Source organism: Pinus tabuliformis, chromosome 9, assembly GCF_031772625.1.
Source record: "Pinus tabuliformis cultivar Carrire ecotype Pingquan chromosome 9, CPIR1, whole genome shotgun sequence".
Lineage (NCBI taxonomy): Eukaryota > Viridiplantae > Streptophyta > Pinopsida > Pinales > Pinaceae > Pinus > Pinus tabuliformis.
In genome coordinates, this window is record NC_142307.1 from 1,338,842,408 (window position 1) to 1,338,856,610 (window position 14,203).

Below are 14,203 nucleotides of genomic sequence, written 5' to 3' on the forward strand. Positions count from 1 at the left end.
AGCAATTAACTAACAAGTTTGGGAATGAGACAGGGTTTCTTGGCGAATTCGAATAAATACCTAGTTTTTGGCCTTGAATGGGTCGATGGATGATTATGTACAGTTGCAGGAGGTGTAAGTGATTGAAGGATGGACTGGAAGTTTCAGCAACTTTAGCAGGTCAACAGTTGGACATTGGTTGGTAGTTGGACGTTGCTTGTCGCTTGCATGGAGGCCTGAGCATTCCTTTCCACGATAAAACCAAAAAACAATGAGTTTTTTAGTTATATTTACAAAGTTGACTGTTGGCGGGCACATGGGGAAAAGGTACGTTTGGATTTTAACGGGAGGTGTGATGGATTTGTCATTTAGTGGGAGATGGTAAGTGGGTTTGATCACACCGCTTTTGTGTTTGGAGTGGTTTCGGGGGAGAGGCCACCCGATGCCACTCATCGGGTGCCACGTAGCATTGGGGCCCAAAAGAAAACTGCCCATATCGGGCGCGTAAAGGTCGGGCTTCGGAGACTGCCCGATATGGATAATAACCATTGGATTGACGGGAGCCAACCACATAGTGATTGGGGTGGAGAGTTGTATGAAGGGAAATGGAGGGGCCCGGCCAATGATTAAACACGGTGGGTTTTGTTTAATCAATGGATTAAAGCGGGGTTTAGGGTGTCAGGGGTGTTTTCATTAGCGGAGGGCTTTGGTTATTAATTAATCGTTGGTCAATTAATTAACCCATTGGTCAGGTTGGGTTATTTATAAGGTTTATGTTTCAAACCTTTTGGGGTGGGATATTAATAAAAAGGGTTCAATATAACGTATACAGGGAAGGGTTACTTATTTTTTGGGAATTATTATATACTTAAGTGTTAGAAATTAATATGGAAATGAAAAAGTGCTAAAGTGTAATGTATTCATTCATTTGTTGTTTGTCATAACACATTATACTTAGGCTTGAAGTGTTTTTGGGTTTTTTGAAGAAAAGGGTTTTTCCATGGGGGGTGATCACTTTTTTCTAAGGTTTTATCCTTAGAGAAAGGGGGTTTACTAGGGGAAAATGATGGTTTTTCTTAGGAAAAGGGATTTGTTGGGGAATATGAGTGAATTTGAAGGGGGTGAATGTTCATGAGGGGAATTTTAGTGCTTAGTACATATAAGTCATTAGGTCGAAGATCTAGTCCCTCCAGAAGTCAGAGAAATGCTCTAAGCCCCTTTGAATTAAGATTTTAGGTACTTTTAAGACTTTTTGTTGGAAATTAGTTAAGTGAAAGGTGATGAGTGAGGAAGTTAATCATTTTGACTTTGTGAACTTGATACATCCCAATTTTCATCCATACTTAGAAATTTGATGATAAAGGTGATTAATATGCTTTTATCTAACAATTATCACAATTCTGCAACCTTTCTTCTACTTACCCACCTACTCATCCTACCATTTTCACTTCTCTTTATTAGGGTGCACTTAAGCTGGCAAACCCTTATCAAAACATTTTCTTTTCTTTTACAATAGTAATCTAACTAAATTTAACCTTATTACATCCAAGGGCTCAGATTAAATAGTTGAACTCCTTTTATTCACTCTACCTATCTCCTTATCTGCCAAGATTAAACAGTTTGGTCAGATTTTATTCTCTATCTATCAGCATGAGATTGAAAACATGAAGTAGTCAAGCTTAAACTTTTTGACTATCATGGATTTGTGGCAAAGATTAAAAGCTACACACAATCATTTATTCTGCATCAAAAGTAACTAGGAGTGGCATTTTGACTTGCACACTTTCATGGTCTTTTCTTTTCTTGGGGTTCATATTTTTATCTTTTTTGACCTTTTTACTCTTTTTGTCCTTTGATTTTTATTTTTTTTTAGGACATACCCTCTTTACATTTTTTAATTTTTTGAATATGGAAAACATTTCAAACAAGAAAAGGTATGTACATATTACAGGTTTAATCTCAGCCATTCAAAAATTATGACTCCTATTGGTATAGGAACCTAGCAGGAGAGACCACGCAGGGCAGCCAGAAAGTGACCATTATGGTCACTGTTCATGAATTTATAGTGAGAAAATGACTAAATGGAGCGGGGGGGGGCGGCAATTAAGTCGGAGTTTAAGAGAAATATCTTTGAAAATGTGTCACCACTCTGGCATTTATGAACTAATTTGGGGGGAACAGTCGGATTCAAATTTGAAATTGCTTATAAATTACAGATGGCCGACCAACAAAAAACACTTGGCATTTTGAGAATTGAAGTGTTGTTCTATCATGTGCACATGAACCTTGATTATTTCTAGGCTTTGCTAGTGAGTTCAGTGTTTGAGAAATTACCAAAGGAAACTCAAGAGCTTTTAACTGGCATCATGTCGGACTCATGGAGACTACAAGTGTTGGAGAAGCGGTGGTAGCTAAGGGACCTGCCCTGGAGGTAGCGAGTGTAGAGGTACCTACAGAAGTACCCAAATCATTGAGGTCGCCCAGGTCCAGGCCTACGCTACCCAAAGAAGGACCCAAGATGAAGAAGGACCCCTTTTGAAGCTGGAGCACTGGGATTTAGCAGATACAGTGCACTTTCCCCACTTGGAAACTGATACATTCATGCACTGCGTCTTCTATAAAGACTCTGGTGTGACCACGTTGGAGCCAAGAAAGTGGATAAAAGGGGTGGAGAAGGCAGGATTTTTGAACCTACTATGGTTGTCGCATTACAACCACACACCCATAAATTTGATAGTGATACCAATGGGTGCCTTTGGTTAGGAGATCCGATACCAATCATTAACATGCTGATCCACAGGATTCCATTGCTCCCACACTCAGGTTTGAACCCGGCCATGGCAATTGGCAGAAAGTCGGGTGAGCGTGACCTCACCGAATGAATGAAGGACAAGTTCAAGCTTGCCAAGAAGCCATGCAGCTACTCCATCTCCAGCATGATCCTGTGGTTAAAGTATCCATTGAGATTTTGGCAAGGAAGATTATGAGGAAGTGTTGCGCAGATGAAGTGCCAACATCGATGGTTTCTTTAGTAACCCAGTGCACGGAGGGCGTACACTTTAATTGGGTGCAATACCTCTGTAGCGAGTTCCTCGTGAACTACAGAGAAGTGCAAGATAAAAGAAAGACTTTCCATTATGCATGGTTACTACTGTTGATTGTACTGGTTGCGTGGGACTTACCAGAGGATAGTCAGTTTGTGGGGTTGTGTTATATTCTTTCCACGACTAGCCTCCCTAGTTAACCAGGGGGTTAGAGGGGGGGTAGAGCCCCCCTTTTGTTACACCGATTACGCAGCGGGGTGGTCACAGGGGGTTTGAGGGGGGCGGGTAGCCCCCCTCTACGGGGTACAGGGCAGCGGCCTGGGGAAATTTTTTTTGGACCCTATATTAGGTTGTGTGAACCTACCTATGGTTTTGTGCATGGTTTTCACACATTGTTTTGGATGTGATGGTTTTCAGTCCATGGTATTGGATGCTTCGGCATGTATATATATGTATTGTAACATATGAAAGGAACATAATGAAAAATCAAGTGGGTAATCTCAGTTTTTGGATTCAGGGGAAAATCTCTGTGTCTATGTGTTATGCTCTCACATTTTTTATTTTATGTTCTTAGAATTCATATGCGGGTAATTTCTGTACAGGGTTAAAATCTACATTTGATATCGGAGTTGTTTTGGCTTCAAGGGGATGCCTTTGTTGCTGAGGGGTTTTGCTCGAGGCTGTGGTAGACCATGTTCAGTGGGAGATCTACGGGATTGATTCTGGTGGTGAAAGAAGATGGTGAGCAGTGGAAAGATAGAGATCAATAAATTTAATGGTCAGAGTTTTGAGTTATGGAAACTCAAGATGGAGGATCTGTTGGTAGATAAAGATCAGTGGATCAGAGTAGATCTGGGTACTAAACCAACGAGAGTGTCTGACGAAGAATGGAAGAAGTTGGATTGGAAGGAAAAGAGAACAATATGATTGTGTGTCTCAGATTCAATATTGTTGAATGTATCAGGGGAAGCTATGGCTAAGGCTTTGTGGGTCAAATTAGGGACTTTGTACCAATCTAAGTCTTTGGTGAATAAACTGTTTCTACAGAAAATGTTGTATAACCTGAGGATGAAAGATGGAGACTCGGTGACAGAGCATTTGAACATATTTAATACTATGTTAAGTCAGTTATTCTCTGTTGATATTAAAATTTCAAATGAAGATAAGTGCATCAGTTTGTTGAGTTCTCTACCAGATTCGTGGGATAGTTTGGTTATTGCAATAGGTAACAATGCAACTGCTTTGAAGTTTGATGAAATAGTCTCATCATTTTTGACGGAGGAGATGAGACGGAAAAATAAGTCCTCAAGTGGGAGATCTAAATTTAGAGGGAGATTTAAATCTCCAGGAAAATCTGTAAAGGTGTGCTAGAAATGCGGAAAGGAAGGGCACTACAAAAGGGACTATAAATATAAAGCTCCTGACAAAGGAAAGGGATCTGATGATGCTCCTTCTTTAAAGGTGAAAACAACCTCAGATGAAGGTGGGGATGTATACTTGGCTTCTTCAAGTACACATGTAGATTATGAGGCATGGTTGATTGACTCATGCACATCATTTCACTTCACTCCCCATAGAGAGTGGTTCTGCGAGTATGAGAAATATGATGGTGGTGATGTCTTCTTAGGGGATGATAGGAAGGCTAGAATCATTGGTCGTGGCAAAGTTGAATTTGCGAGGTGGAAGGGTTAGAACACTTCTGGGTGTTCTGCATATTCTTTCATTGGTCATAAATTTGATTTTTGTAAGCAAGCTGGATGATGTAGGTGTAAAAACAGTGTTCGAGAAAGATACCTGCAAGATGGTTCGGGGAGCATTGGTATTGATGTGAGTAGTTTGGATCGGAACTCTGTACAAGCTGCAAGGTAGCACTGTTATTGATGGGTGAAACAGTTCTGTGGTTCCTGAAAGTGGAACAAAAAAATCTAGTGGTCTTTGGAGAAAAGACCATGCTATGGAATCAAAGGCTTGGACATATTGGAGAGAAGGGCCTTCGAATACTTCATGGTAAAGGTATGGTATAAGGTATGAGTAATAGCTCTCTGGATTTTGATTTCTATGAAAATTGTGTATATGGGAAGCAAAATTGGGTGAGTTTCCTCTCTGGTGGTAAAAGGGCGAAACAGATATTAGAGCTTGTGCACAGTGATGTGTTTGGACCTGTGAAGGTTCCATCACTGGGTAAGTCTATGTACTATGTATTATTTATAGATGACTTCTCAAGGAATACATGGATATATTTCCTCAAGAATAAATCTAAATTCTTTGATAGGTTTAAAGAATTTAAGGCTCTGGTGGAAAACCAAACAGAGAAAAAGATAAAGGCGCTGAGGACAGATAACGATGGAGATTTTTGCAATAAGGAATTTGAAGAATTATATAAGAAGTGTGGTATAGCATGACAGAAGACTAATCCATACACACTTGAGAAAAATGGAGTTGCAGAAAGATTGAACAAGACTTTGATGGAAAGGGCAAGAAGCATGCTCAGTGGTGTCAAGTTAGGATAGGAATTCTAGGCAGAGGTGGTGGAGACAGCATGTTACCTAGTCAACAGATCACCTTCATCAGTGTTGGAGGATAAGACTCAACAAGAGGTATGGACTGGTAAGAAACCCTCTCTTTCACATCTGGGGGTATTTGGATGTGATGCATATGTACATGTTCCAAAGGAGAAAAGAACCAAGTTGGATAGTAAATATGAAAAGTGCATCTTTATTGGGTATAAGGATGGTTTAAAGGGTTATAAGCTTTGGAATCTAGTAACAAGGAAGGTTGTGTACAACCGAGATGTGGTGTTCAGAGAGGTGAAAGATGTTATTAAACATGAAGTCCCATCAAAGGAACCTAAGAAGATAGAGTTCGAGCTAAAGGAGGAAGAATCAGACTCTACAGAAGAAGAGGAATCAGAAGATGAAGAGCCACAAACTCTGGTTGTGAGAAGATCAGTTTGAGAAAGAAGGCAGCCATAAAGGTATAGTCCATCTGCTTTTTTTTCAAATGATGATCCCAGAACTACGAAGGAAGTAGTAGATTAAGAGGATGGAAAACTCTGGAAAGAGGTCATGGTTGATGAAATGGCATCTTTGCACAAAAATGAGGCTTCGGATCTGGTGGAGTTGCCGGCTTGAAGGAAACCCATTGGCAACAAATGGGTGTTCAAGAAGAAGACAAATGCAGAAGGAAAGTTGGAGAAATACAAAGCTCGGTTGGTAGAAAAAGTTTATTCCTAGGTGCCGAGAATTGATTTTGGTGATATTTTTTCTCCTGTTGCCAAGGTAGCTTCTATTAGATTACTTCTATCTGTTACTGCTACTTTTGATTTTGAGGTAGAACAGATGGACGTGAAGACAACATTTCTCCACGAGGATCTCGAAGAGGAGATCTACATGAAGCAACCTGAAGGTTTTGCGGTGAAGGGTAAGAAAGAACTGGTATGCAAGTTAAATAAGTCTCTGTATGGGCTAAAACAGTCACCAAGGATGTGGTATCAGAAATTTGATACATTTTTACGGGGACTTGGCTTCACCAGAAGCAAAGAAGATCACTATGTGTATTTTAAATTAATTGGTGACCGTGTTATTTATTTGGTCTTGTATGTGGATGACATGTTGTTGGTTGGAAATGAAAAAGAAATTATCCAGGATTTGAAGACCAATTTTCCTCCAAATTCGACATGAAAGCTCTTCGTGTTGCAAACTATATTTTGGGCATAGAAATTAAAAGAGATCGGGCAAAGAGGAAGCTCTGGTTAAACCAGAGGAAGTATGTCAAGACCATATTGCAAAGGTTTAATATGCAAGATAGTAAACTGGTGAAGATTCCTATTCCTGTAGGTGCAAAGTTATCTGCTGAACAGTGTCCCAAGACACAAGAAGAGGAAGAGGACATGTCCCATGTTCCATATGCAAGTGTAGTCGGTAGCCTAATGTATGTGATGGTCTATACTAGACCAGACATTACACATGTAATGGGAGTATTGAGCAGGTTTATGTCAAAACCAGGGAAGGAGCATTGGACAACAATGAAGTGGGTTTTCAGGTATTTGCGTGGCACTAGTGATTATGGTTTGTGCTACCAAGGAAGACTAGGATTGGATAGAGTTTTGGATATTCGTGGCTTTGTTGATTCAGACTGGGCTGGAGATTTGGATCGGAGAAGATCTACAAATGGGTATGTGTTTAACCTATTTGGAGGTGCAGTTATTTCGATGAGTAAGAAACAATCTGTAGTGGCACTATCAACTAAAGAGGAAGAATACATGGCAGCCACTCATGCAAGCAAGGAAGTAGTTTGGTTACAGAGATTATGTTCAAGTATGGGGTTAGTACAGGGAGCTATAAGGATAGACTGTGATAGCCAAATTGCAATTTGCTTAGCAAAGAACCCTGCTTACCATTCAAAGACAAAGCACATTGATGTTCAGTATCACTTTGTGAGGGATATGATAGAAGACAAAAAGGTGTTGCTGGTAAAGGTGGACACTTTGAAAAATACTGCAGATGCATTGACACAATTTGTGAGCTCTGAGAAGTTCTCTTGGTGTAGAGAAACAATGGGCATTGCAGGGCTAGATAAATGACTAAGCTCTCATATGGCCCCCTGTGGAAAGAAAACAACAAGTGGGAGAATGTTGGATTATGTTATATTCTTTCCACGTCTAGCCTATGGTTTTGTGCAGGGTTTTCACACATGGTTTTGGACGCGATGGTTTTCGGTTCATGGTATTGGATGATTCGGCATGTATATATATGTATTGTAACATATGAAAGGAACATAATGAAAAATCAAGCTGGTGGTCTCGGTTTTGGGATCCAAGGGAAAATATCTGTGTATATGTGTTTTATGTGTTATGCTCTCGCATTGTTTATTTTATGTTCTTAGAATTCGTATGCAGGTAATTTTTGTATGGGGTTAAAACCTACACAGTTTCCTTTGATTGCACTGGAGATGCTAGAAGCAGCGAAGTTTGCTTCGATTTGGGCCATGAAGGACCCCCAAAGGATCAAGGACAACAAGATATTATGGATTCTTATGGAATCAAGCATTTGTGCCACCATCAACCACAAGCCGCTGCTCTCAATGACTATCTTTGTGTAGTTGTCTGAATATGTGGAGTTCAAGGCAAACTTCCACTGTGTGTCCATCAAAGCATAGAAGGACCCCGTATAGAAATGGTATGATCTTCCATACCTGGTGACAGATGATGAAATCAATGTGGTTCTGGAGAGTTGGCTCGCAAAGTGGCGCTAGGCCTCAGACTTATCAGTTGGGACTAGTAAGTCTGCCATGAAGTAGAAGAAGGAAGAGGCCAGGTTAAAGATGGAGCATTTGGCCAGAAAACGAAGGAAGGAAGCTGAGGATAAAGCCACATCAAAGCACACAGCCAAAACATAGGAAGAAGAGGAAGAGGAAGAGGATGACCGTGACTTTTATAAGAGTTAGAAGTTGCCTTCTCCACAAACAAACGAGGAGTAGTGCTCAGAGCAGGGAGGAGCGGACCCAGAGACTACTCCATTCTGGGTTAAGCGCACATGGGAGCAGTAGGGCCGTGGAAGAATTCCAAGGCCAGCAAATCGTCCCTGGACCCAATCACCTTGACAGAGGGTGATTTGAACGATATTGGTGATATAGTGAGGGACTTGACTGTAGAAAGTTCGAGCAATAGCGGAAACAGGCCTTGGTCACCATTCAAAAGGGTCTACACAAGATGAAAATCTAGGCTACTCAGGTGCAGACCATTGTAGGACGGGGCAGCGTGGCATCGAGCATTTTGGTGCTGGGAACCTCAAACGTAGCAGAGATGGTTTGTACAATGGATCCCCAGGCTGTCGCGCTGCCAAGTGGAGCATTGACCGCAGAAGCTGAGGATGATAGGGCCACTATCAGTGCCATCAAACAAGTTGGGTTAAACTTGGCCGCACTTCCAAGTGAAGCCCTTCACACCCTGCTGGATGGTGTGATCGTGGAAATACGGGCTCGAGAATAGTGCACTTTGAACGTTATTAGCAAGCAGAAGGTGAACAACGCGCAAATGTTCACCAAAAAATCATCTGCGATTAATCTTCTTAAGAAGATCACAGAAAAGAATGAGCGCACAATAACTGTGGTGGCTGAGGCATGCCAGACTATTCCAGAGCTGAACATCCTTGAAGATGTGCCAGTTGATGCAAGGATCCAGAAGCTCACTGTAGGTGTGCATGAGGCACGAACAGAGCTGGCTAAGGTTCTGTTTGAACTAAACCTTAAGATCACGAAACTTGAGTTGAGGGCGTAGCCCTCGACTCTGCCAGAAGTCAAAGAGCAGTGCGTGACAGTAGTAAAAGATATTGTTGCAGCTATTGACACCACAGTGAAGGATCGCACTACGCTCTTTGAGCAGGTGCTCAAAGTTGTGACCAATCTGCAGGAAGATTCCAACCTGCAAAGACTAGAAATTGAAGAACGAGAGCTGCAGCAGAAGTACGATGAGGTCAAAGTGACGACGCGCACCATCACCATCACGCAGAGGTTGGAAAAGTTGCAGGAAGCGAAGGCATTAAAGGAATAGGTGGATACATCTCAGTGCAAGGAGATAGTACTGAAGGCTAGATTGGGGCCTTGACTGGAGGAAGATTATGTACTCACTGCCTCCATTGAAGGAAAATTGGCCAGTCTGTAGGCGACATAACAGAAAATATAGGCAAAGAGCGCAGAACCAACGACGGAGTAGCTAGTATAACAGGTTAATCAGGTGGAGACGTAGTGTACCGCCGAGGTTGCAGTCGTACAGATGGAGCTAGGAGGTCTTTGCAACAAGATCTCTGCATCAGCTAAGTGACTCCGGGCGAGTCACCAGATTTGTATTGGGGGCCTGTTGGGAATGGGTCCCCTAGGGTCAATTTTGGGGTTAAAAACCCAAGATTTGGGGCTAAAGGCCCAAGTTTTGTATAAAGAATGTAAAGTCTTCGCATTTTGTGGTCGTGGAGCGCAAATATGTAAACAGTCAAAAAGGTTAGATAGTTTGTGTTGGCTTGATGAGATCCGCCCTTGGTCCGCAGGCTATGGGAATGTATAAAAAGGGAGTCTTAGAAGACTCTAAGGCAAGCTTTTAGGGGAGTTCTAAGTAAGTTTGTGGGTCTATGAGAGCTAAGAGCAAAGAGTCTTAGTGTAGGTAGAGGCTTTGCAGCTGAGTGCGCAGAGGCCTAGGTTAGAAGTTTGAAACTGAGTGCGCAGACCCCTACAGCTGTGTGCACAAGGAAGATAGAGTTTGTACTGGAGATTTGAACCATCAATAAAGAGAATTATTTTGGAGAAATCTGTGTATGAGTTATTTTACTTCTGTTATGAATGTTTGCGATTATGTTATGTTGAGTACCAGATTTATGATTTAATGATATATTGATGTGCGATTCTATGTATTTTACTTTGTTGTATGAACGCAAGTAAGGATATTTGTTTATGCGAAGATAATCATAATGCATGTTGAAGTTAACTAATACTTAAGCTAATATGGGTAGACACAGAAGTAAGGATAATTACAGAAGTGCGTAAGTGTCTGAATTGACTATTTAGGGTCTGCGAAGGATGATCAGAGATTTTCGCGAAGGTTTCAAAACCAAATAAGAGAAGTACTTTGATAAGCCCTAAAGGGCTTATAGATCTACGTGAAGGAAGGGTTAGGGTATGAAATGACATCACAACCATCTTGGGGTGCAGAAACTTGGTTCCTTCATCCCCCCATACTGCTTCGGGTGAGACTTCAATCCGTACTTCGCGGATTGATGCCGAAAGGGCCAGTAGTGTAGGGATTTTCTTGGCTACTTAACATTGAACCTGGGTCAGTGCCCATCAAGCCAACAGAGTGCCATTGTCGAAGCTATGAACTGATAATGGAAAGAACACCTACATACTAGATGCAAGCAGAAACCCACTCTCCAGATTAGGGCACTGGAGGGGTGCACGAAGGTTATCAGGGAAGAGGATGATGCCGAGGAGGAGGAGGACCTGGTAGAGGTCGTGGTCATATCATCTGCTATAACTGTGGAACACCAGGGCACTATGCATGAGACTTCTAGAATAAGACACACCCGTCATGTCAATACTGTAGCCAGTTTGACCATACTATAGAAGAATGTTCGGTGCTGACAGCTAAAATGAAAGAGAAGAAATCACAATCTTAGCAACCTACGCATAAATTACAGATGATGAGATTTGAGCCCCGCGAGGAGGATCAAATCATGAATATAGTGCTGAGGAGTGGAATAAAAATTGGCAATGATAATGGTAAACTACCTGAAGAGGACGGATGGGTCCACAAGGCCCTAGAGAAGGAAGTTGGTTTTGATCTAGAGTGCACTAAGGAAACTTTTATGGAAGCCAAGAAAAGCTTCGTTGAGGCCTCCACCTCAGGAAACCAGAACAAGGTGCAAGAAACTAGTGTGCCTGTAGAGGTTGATCCCTCTATGCTTACTACATTTTTGGAGACCTACATAAAACTGTTGCGCGATAGAAAAGCTGTGGAAGGCCTGCAAGAGTTAATAAACAAATGTGCCAGCAAAGAGAAGGTGCCTGATGGGCACTGCATAGTCAGAAAAAATGGAAAACATAAGGCACAAACAGGGCGCGAGATGAGGCTCACCGCGCATATAGGTGACTATGAGATGGATCAGGTCATCTTGGATCTGGGATGTGATGTGAACGTTTTGTTGAAGAAAACATGGGAAAGGATGGGAAGACCTGCACTACAGTGGTCTCTGATTTATCTTAGAATGGGGAATCAACGGAAGATCATCCCTATGGGATGATTATATGGAGTAACAGTTGACATAGAGGGTGCGAGTGCGATGGCTGACTTTAAAGTTATAGAGATCGTTGATGACAGTAATCCATACCTCATGCTCTTGGGAATTGATTGGGCCATTGATATGAATGGGGTCATCAATTTGAAGAAGAGGACAATGCCGTTTGAAAAGAAATTTCTTTGGGTTGTAGTGTCATTGGACCCTGCAGAAGGGGCGCGCTATACTGAACCAGTCCGTGATTATGAAGAAAGTGAGGATGAACTAGATCAAATCTACAAAATAACAGTGCAAGACTAGGAATGGATCAAATCGATGGAAGATGGATAGATTGCATGGGACCAAGAAAGTTCTTGCACCTTGGATTCAGACGAAGAGTTGGAGCATTGGTAGAATCTCTTGCATGAATTATCCACACTACAATGCAATATGATGACAAAGTTGTTGTGCCGTGTCTTGTCGGAGGTAAGGAAACTACCCTACTATGATGGTTTAACTGATGTAGATACGTTTTTGGATGCATTTGAGTGTGAAGTCCCTGAGGATCATTGCTTCCAAGAATTACATTTGGCACTGCGCGTTACACCTGCATGGTGATGGGGTACACATAAAGATAGCTTTGATGGGTGGAGAGATTACAGAAGAATGATGAGGTTATGGTTTGGGCATCCTAACACTAGGTTGACTGAGAAGTATAGAGGGAAGGATGATCTATGCGATCACCTAGAAAAATGGACTAAAGCATGGGGGACAAAACCATAGCCAGAGTGGGTACACATGTTCTGCCATACTTTGGACACCATTCCCATGAACTGGTATCTGGAAACGGAGCTCCGCCATGGCACTACGGAGTGGGATATATTGAGGGAAGGATTTTTATTGACCTTTAGTTTTGAAGACGGCTTCACAAGCATCGATGAAGCTCTACAGGAGATCAAGGCAGTTATCTTCAGAACACTGCAAGAACCTATGGAATGGATCCAACCAGATTGGAGCACCCAGCTACGCCATGTGCTAGAATTCTATAATGTAATCACTGAAGAGAAGGATGAATATTTGAGAAAAATTTACATTCTAGAGGAAGAAGGGCATCGAGAAGTCGAGGGCCCACAAATAGACAACCCGGACATCACTGCGTCGTTGAAGACAAAGCAAGTAAATATTGGCACTGGAGCGGAACCGAAGTTTGCAAAAGTTGGAGGTTATTAGGATGATGATACTGTGGATAAAGTTGCTAAGTTACTCTGCGAATATCAGGATCTCTTCCTTACCAAGTTTTTGGATTTGAAGGGCATAATTGGTGATTTGGACGTTATGAAGATCACTATGAAGCCGGACGCGAAGCCTATTAAGAAGAAATTGTATTGCCTTAATCCTAAATACAAGGAAAAAGTGTGTCAAGAATTGGATAAAATGCTGGAGGCGAGCATTATATAATCAGTTGAAGAATATGATTGGGTGAGTTCGATGGTGGTTTAGGAGAAGAAACATAAGGGGGAATTAAGGATTTGTGTAGATCTACGAAAGCTTAATGATCCATACATTCAAGAACCATTCTCGACGCCATTTACAAATGAAGTCTTGGACAATGTTGGAGGGCAGGAGATCTACTCATTCATTGATGGGTTTTCTGGGTATCATCAGATCAAGATCGCACCAGAGGATGGGAGCAAAACGACCTTCACGATGGAATGGGGTTGTTTTCAATACATTTTGATGTCGTTTGGACTCAAGAATGTGCATGTGATGTTTTCTCGCGTAGTCATCGTAACATTCAAAGAGTTCATTCATAAGTTCCTAGAGGTATACTTTGATGATTGGATAGTGTTCGGATTAGTAAAGCTCCATGTAGCAAGTTTGCGCCTAATGTTGGATACATGTCATAGATACCAGATCATGTAGAATTTGAAGAAATGCTTCTTCTGTGTTCCCTTTGGAATCTTGCTGGGTCACGTGGTGTGTAAGAAAGGGTTGATGGTGGACCCTACAAAGATTGCAGTGATTGTGAATTTGGAGGCCCCGAGGAATGTTAAGCAGCTTCGCGCGACACTGGGACATATGGGATATTATAGAAAATTATCAAAGCCTATGCTCAAATTTCTATGCTCATGGAGAAACTACTGAAGAAGGACACAACATTCTATTGGGATGAAGAATGTCAGTGCAACTTAGATGTATTGAAATAAAATATGGTCACTGTGTCGATCTTGGTATTCCCTGATTGGAAAAAGTAATTTCACGTACATGTGGATGCCTCTTTCATTGTGTAGGGTGCAGTGTTAACGCAAGCTGGTGAAGGAGAAATGGACCATCCTATAGCCTTCATGAGTAGGAAATTATCAAAGGATGAGAAGAATTATTCAACCACTGAGCGTAAAGGATTGGTCATGGTGTATGCAT